Raw genomic sequence first — 8,013 nt, forward strand, 5'->3', positions numbered from 1 at the left:
GAGGGGAATACTTGCTACATATATATTAAAAAGTGGTTGGGGTGGGGCAGCTAAGTGGCTCAGTGGGTTAAGAGCCAGGCTTAGAGATGAGAGGACCACCCCCACTGCCTAGCCCCTATCACTCTTCTGCCTTAGAACCAATACATAGTATTGGATGGAAGATAAGGCTATATATTATAGGGTTAGGGTTGGGACAGGCTAGTCAATCAGGAGATGAGATGTTTTACTTTGCTGTTTCTGCATTTATACCAGTCACATTAGTGTCTCTATTAGGAGTTCCTGATGTCCCCCCCCCCCCAAAAAAAAAGACATCCTTTCATAATGCTTTTTAAATGAAAGATTTAATCTTCGTGGGGGGAAATGGATATTGAGTATTTTAGTGTCTTCTGTTATGAAAATTCATGCCCCCCCCCAAAAGGAGTTAGAATAAGATGAGACATCTCATAAACTAGGGAATCTAGCTTGTATGGTCTTCTGTCTCTGATACTAATTTTTGTGATAGAACCTCTACATGAATAGAAAAACTTGCTTGTTTACATAACAATCTGCTTTTTAATTGAAGTACTTCATAACTCTTGTATTCAAGGTCTAGGTATAGCTATTAAAGAACTTTTTGCAAGAAAGCTTATGCTGAGGTTCCTGCTGCCCTGGTTTCTGTTGCTAAGCTTTATACTCTAGGCAAGTACACACATCAATTATTTAAACAGAGCCCTAGATATAGTTAATCCATCCATAGTGACTCCAATGTATTCTCTACTAAATCTATTTTAATTTGTTCAGCTAGACTTTTTAAAAAGTGGCAAAACATGCCTATTGATGACATTATTGGCACTGAGTAGCTTCCTTGCAATCACTTTGGCAATCTTTTTATTGCATGCCTTTAAAGATGTCAGTTTTAGTCTAGCAAGTATGCTAGCGTCTTTCTGAAAGTACGGAAAATGTAGTGGATAGCAATCTGTCCTGATTTCTATGAAGTCTTTAATAATAATAAAGGAATCTTAGCCTACAGAAGTGGACAACAAACTGATGAAAACCTCTTTAAGAGAAATGGAAGGTTTATATCTATTTTGAAAATAGATCTCACTTTAAAGAGTGTTATCTTTGTAATTCTGCTTTTCTGTTGTAAAATGAGTTTTCTGAAAATTGAGGTTGTCATTTTAAATGCTGTCCAGTCATAATCTTGTTTAAAAATTTTGACTAATAAGAATAATGCCTTTATTTTTCTCATATTCAAAGTGCAAGATAATTCATTGAAATGACCCCACAATGATTGGTTTACATTTTAATTAACACTGTATAATTATTTTAAATTTTAGATCTTTCATAAAAACTTATTGTACTGGCATTTTCATTTTTTAAAAATAAAATGCCTTATTTCTTACCAAAAGAAAGAAAGAAACCAAGAGATTTTTTTCAAGGTCATAAAATTTGAGTCACTCTTGCTTCCACTAATCCATACTTATTCCCTACTCTCTCTCTCTCTCTCTCTCTCTCTCTCCAGTTCTCCTTCTACCATTAAACCCTTGTTGATGATACTGGTATTTAAAAAAAAATTATTTTCCTCATTACATGTAATAATTTTCAATATACATTTTTCTGAAATCACAAGATCCAAATTGTTTCCTTAATTCCTTTTCCTCCCCCCTCCCTTAAAATAGTAAGCAAAATTACCTGGATTACATATGAATTAAATGATATTGGTATTAATGATGAATATTTCAAAATTTTTGGAGAGTGGGAAAGTGGGAAGTTTCTTCTCTAGATTTGATTTTGCCAGGCTTTTTTTTTTTAATAATTTGAAACATCTGATTTTTATTTTGGAATATTTTCCCTAGAATATTTGGTAAGACTTTTATGAGATTTCAAGGAAAAGTTTTAACACCAGGCCTGGGTACATTATCTTTTCTGCCAAAATTCACTTCCTCTCCTCAGTTTTGGAAGAAAATTAAAACTATGGTACTTGTTCATTGAAAACCTTAGACTGCTCCTCAGAAAAAACTCATGGGAAAAAAGCAATTTCTTGGCAGAAGTCCTGATAACATTTTACTCTAGGTCCAATCAGGCATGTTCTCCATTGTAACCTTTGTAAAATGTCACCCTGTTTGCAAGCAGAAGCTGGGCTCCCATTAAAAAGCTGGCAATTCAAACCCTTGAATCTGTTTTTTAGTTCTCATCCAAATTTTGAGATTTTTCTCCACAGGAGCCAACCACAATTCCTTTGCTATGGCTTTTGAAACTCATTTTTTAAAGTGCCTGGAGTTAATGTGGTTTGGAGTCAATTGGCCCCAAAATGTTCCTATTGGGAAAACCTCAATGAACTTTATTCTGCTTCCAGGGGGCAGGAAATTGTTTATTGCAATTGGAATCCTAGTTTGGGGTTCTTATAGATACTGGACCAAGTTTTCCTATGTGGTGAGTGATAGACATCCCCATGGGTAAAGAATCAGTCCCTTCCTTAACATGACTTGTTTTGGTTTCATAGATTTATTGCTAGTAGATCTAGGGATATGCATAGCTTTTACATTATTCTCTTTCTGCTTAGAAGCTTTCCTGTTTGTGAAAACTCATGCTTGCCTCAAAACATGATTTGAATATTGTCTCCATTTCATACAGCTCTTCCAAACGGACATGTCTCCTCTTCCTTAACAACTTAGCTATAGCAGGGCAGCTAGATAGTTCAGTGGATATAGAGCCAACCCTGGAGTTGGGAAGACCTGGGTTCAAATCTGGCCTCAGACCCTTCCTTGCTATATGATCCCTTTTGCCTAGTCCTTGTCCTTTTGTTTTAGAGTTGTTACTAAGGCAGAAAGTAACAAAACAAACAAACAAACAAACAAACAAAAAACCCTTGACTACATCGAAGCAGAACACTCTCCCATGCCTTTAGACAGGGTCTCTACCCTAGTCTCTACTCAGACATATTAATTATACCAGATTAGAATTTAGTAGTGATTGAAGTGTCTTTTGTATAAAGGGGAAGAAAATATATACATGAAAAAGAGAGTGAGCAACAAGAATAAGGAGGACAATTTGTGGGATGTCATAAAAAAGCAGAAACAGCTTCTTTGTATTGTAAGTTTCCTTTCAGGGAAGGGGAAAGAGGACAAAACTGATGAAATGGGCAATTCATACTGGGATGATGCTTCTGTAACTGAAAAGGAAGCAGGAGGATAGGGAGATGTCCCAATGAGGTGTTTGTATAGTCTTTCCAACAGTCATTCTTAGCTCTTGACATTGTGTTTGGATTCTCATGACTCTAATCACTCCATGACAGCAGCCCATCAAGATCTCAGAAGGCAAATAAAAATTACAATCCTACCCAACTTAATCTACTTATTTAGTGCCATACCCATTGAACTGCCAAAATAATTCTTTACTGAATTAGAAAAAAACATAACAAAGTTCATTTGGAAGAACAAAAGATCAAGGATATCCAGGGAAATCATGAAAAAAATGCAAAGGAAGGAGGACTTGCAGTCCCAGATCTCAAACTATACTATAAAGCAGTGGTTATCAAAACAATTTGGTACTGGCTAAGACACAGAAAAGAGGATCAGTGGAATAGACTTGGGGTAAATGACCTCAGCAAGACAGTCTATGATAAACCCAAAGATCCCAGTTTTGGGGACCAAAACCCACTTTTTGATAAAAATTGCTGGGAAAATTGGAAGACAGTATGGGAGAGATTAGGTTTGGATCAACATCTCACACCCTACACCAAGATGAACTCAGAATGGATGAATGACCTGAATATAAAGAAGGAAACTATAAGTAAATTAGGCGAACACAGAATAGTATACATGTCAGATCTTTGGGAAAGGAAAGACTTTAAAACCAAGCAAGAGCTAGAAAAAAAAACCACAAAATGTAAAATCAATAATTTTGATTACATCAAATTAAAAAGTTTTTGTACAAACAAAACTAATGCATCCAAAATTAGAAGGGAAGCAACAAATTGGGAAACAAGCTTCATTACAAAAACCTCTGACAAAGGTCTAATTACTCATATTTATAAAGAGCTAAACCAGTTGTACAAAAAATCAAGCCATTCTCCAATTGACAAATGGGCAAGGGACATGAATAGGCAATTTTCAGTTAAAGAAATCAAAACTATTAATAAGCACATGAAAAAGTGTTCTAAATCTCTGATAATCAGAGAAATGCAAATCAAAACAACTCTGAGGTATCACCTCACACCTAGCAGTTTGGCTAACATGACAGCAACGGAAAGTAATTAGTGCTGGAGGGGATGTGGCAAAGTTGGGACATTAATTCATTGCTGGAGTTGTGAATTGATCCAACCATTCTGGAGGGCAATTTGGAACTATGCCCAAAGGGAAATAAAAGACTCTCTGCCCTTTGATCCAGCCATAGCACTGCTGGGTTTGTACCCCAAAGAGATCATAAGGAAAAAGACATGTACAAAAATATTCATAGTTGTGTTCTTTGTGTTGGCCAAAAATTGGAAAATGAGGGGATGCCCTTCAATTGGGGAATGGCTGAACAAATTGTGGTATATGTTGGTCATGGAATACTATTGTGCTCAAAGGAATAATAAAGTGGAGGAATTCCATGGGGATTGGAACAACCTCTGGGAATTGATGCAGAGTGAGAGGAGCAGAACCAGGAAAACATTGTACACAGAGACTGATACACTGTGGTACAATCAAATGTAATGGACTTCTCCATTAGTGGCAATGCAATGACCCGGAACAACTTGGAGGAACCTACAAGAAAAAACACTATCCACATCCAGAGGAAACACTGTGGGAGTAAAAACACCGAAGAAAAACAACTGCTTGAACACATGGATCGAAGGAATATGGTTGGGGATGTAGACTCTAAATGAACATCCTAGTGTAAACAACAACATGGAAATAGGTCCTGATCAAGGACACAAGTAATACCCAATGAAATTGTGGGTTGACTGAGGGAAGAGTGGGTGGAGGGGAGGGAGGGAAATAATATGATTATTGTAACCAAGGAATATTGTTCTAAATTAACTAAATAAACTTATTCAAATGGAAAAAAAAAAGATCTCAGAAGGCAGTAAGGGATGAGATCTCAGGCGATGGGATACAATGCTTGATCCTGTAGAATGAACTCTACTCTTCTAACTTCTCTTTCTCATAATTCTCCAAAAACAAGCCCAGAAAAGACACCACCACATTGGTGAACTCTAGAATAGAGTCTGCTTGAGTCTCTTGGCTCCTTAACAATGGTCATTTGAACTGGGAACTTAGGAATCCAGGACCACAAAAAGTTGCTGAAGACCTGAGTTTCCCCTTAAAATAAAGGTCCACCTTTTTTCACTCCACTATTATTTCAGTGTTGCTGTATGGATGTGAGAAATGGATTACTAGTCTTCAGAAGAGTTAAAAATGAGTTTCATTCTGAGGTCAGTAGAAAGGCATATAGTGGGTGTGAATAGGTTGCAACACATTCCAGACAGAGAATTATGAATAAGTGGAGTAAAGAATGTCATCAAAGGCACATCTTGTGTCAGCTCTGACACAAGGACTTCCCAATTTCCCCCCAGTTGTTAATGTCCTTTTCCTCATGAAATTATTTTGCATTTACTTATCCACGTACGTGCAGTATACTCTCCCTGTCCCTAAGTAGAATGTAAACTCTTTGAGGAAGAGAATTTTTTTGTTTTATTTTATTTGCTCTTTCCATCCTCAGAACTAACATGGTTCTTTTCATATAGAGTGGACATTTAATAAATGCTTGTTGAATTGAATTGATTTAAAAAAAGGCCTAAATGGGCTGGTCATAAAGTGAAAGCAGGGGCTAATTAACGGATAGTCCATAGGTTGATGTCAAGTGAAAACAATAAAAAAAAGGAGAGAATAGACAATATTCTCATGACCTGGGAAGCTGTGGATATATGTCACAATCTTCATGGATGGCAAGAATACTGATACAAATGGAATTATAGATCCATTTGAATAGTTGTGATAGCTGAGCTCTCAGGTTTTTGGAGTCATGATAGAGATGTTGATTCTCCAAATGAAAGCCCTGTGTTTGGTTTCCCCAACTGGATTTTTCATTCCCATTTTAAGTGATGGGGTAAGTTAGACTTGGTCCTTGAGTAGAATGAGAAGAGCCATGAACTTAAATGAATTTGGATTTTCTAAGTAACTATTCTTAGGGCAAAGTGACTTGGGATACCATCATTCATAGTGAAGACAAGGAAGCTGGCTGCAAGGACAGGATAGGTAAATATAATTACATTTATGTAATTCAGTTCATCCAACATGGCTCCAAAGAGGGCAATAGGCAATAGCAAAAGAGATGGATAAATGCAAAAGTTGTAGAAATAGAGAGGCTGGGAAATGTAGCATTGTGATAGCTGAAAATTACCAGTGTGTCCCTTGACATCAAATAACCTTCACTGCCACCTGGTGGGCGAGGGGAGGATAACCGAACAGAAAGGGAGCCTGTTCAGAAAAGTTGGGAATATAGCGATAGGCTTCAGAAATGTAATTGAGTGAAATAAAACAATATATGGAATGAGGCAACAATAAGAAGAATTCATATTGCATAGTAGATAGAGTGTTAGACTAAGGGTCAGGAAGACTGGAATCAAATTTCACCTCTGACATCAGCAAAATGAACAATGGCGAGTAAGTCTTCATTTGTAAAACAGGGAAAATAATGCCCAAAGGACTTCTTTCACAGGGTTGTTGTAAGACTCAAAACACTCTTTATAAGTTCTAAATAGCTGTGGGAACTTCAATTATTATTATGAGGAGCGACCTACAGAGAGAGAGAGAGAGAGAGAGAGAGAGAGAGAGAGAGAGAGAGAGAGAGAGAGAGAGAGAGAGAGAGAGAGAGAAACTGACAAGGGATATGGACACTGAGAAGATGAACAGTGTCCAGAGTGTCCAGAGGAAGACATTCAAGGTGGCAAAGGGCCTTGAGTCCATGCTATATGAAAATCAGTCAAAGGGGTTGAAGCTTGGAGAAGACTTAGGAGAGGGGGTTGGCATATGAAAATCTGTCTTTAAGTATTTGAATAATTGTCCTGTAGAAAAGGGATTTGACATGTTCTATCTGATCCCAGAGAGCAGACCAGGAATGAGAAGTAGAAGATGCAATGAGGCAAAATTAGGTTTCATGTCAGAAAAACTTCTTTAATTGAAAGGGGCTGCCACGGGAGGTAGAATTGCCTCTCCTTAGATGTCTTCAAGCTGAGTTTGAATGGCTGCTGGTTGGATGTGTTACACTGAGGATTCTTTTTCAGTAATGAATTAGACTAGTTACTGAGGTCCATTACAACTCTAAAACAAAACGATTCTGTGAGTCCATGACTTTCTTGCTTTAAACAAGACCCAGGTTCATCTGCCTATGCAAAAAAAAAAATGTTTTTGCACTTACTTCCTTTCAAACCAATGCCCTTCTATGCTGTTTGCCTGTGTACTCTCTTTAAGTATAATTCTTTATTTTGTATGGGGCTTTCCTGGACATTATTATTATTAACATAAAAAATCTGAGAATAAGAGAATATAAATCACTACTGACCCATATGCCTACTTTCCCATCACTATAAATATTTTATTAGAATAACCTACATATACATCAAGGGTATCCTGGATATGAGAGGGGAATAGTCAGGCTTTTGCAAAGAAGGGAGGGAGGGAGGCAGGAAGGAAGGAAGGAAGGAAGGAAGGAAGGAAGGAAGGAAGGAAGGAAGGAAGGAAGGAAGGAAGGAAGGAAGGAAGGGAGGAAACAAGCATTTACTAAGTGTCTTATTTGCCAAGCAGTGTGCCAAGTACTTTACAGTTATTATCTCATTTTATTCTCAACAACCTTTGGAAGTAGGACCTGAGGCAGACAGAGGCTAAGTGACTTGATCAACTAGTAATGTTTCTGAGGTGGTGGTTCAACTCAGATCTTTCTGACTTCATGCTCTATCCACTGTGCTACCAAGCTGTTTTTTAATGATATTCTGTAAGAGATCATATGTTCATAATTAGTATGGTACAAGGATCATAATATCTCCTTATG

General features: G+C 37.3%; 1 pseudogene; it reads left to right on the top strand.

Moving 5' to 3' along the window:
* Nucleotides 1–316: 316 nt before the first annotated feature.
* Nucleotides 317–977, top strand: LOC100617257 (magnesium transporter NIPA2-like; annotated as a pseudogene).
* The last annotated feature ends 7,036 nt before the right edge of the window (nucleotides 978–8,013 follow it).

This window comes from Monodelphis domestica, chromosome 2 (assembly GCF_027887165.1).
Source record: "Monodelphis domestica isolate mMonDom1 chromosome 2, mMonDom1.pri, whole genome shotgun sequence".
Lineage (NCBI taxonomy): Eukaryota > Metazoa > Chordata > Mammalia > Didelphimorphia > Didelphidae > Monodelphis > Monodelphis domestica.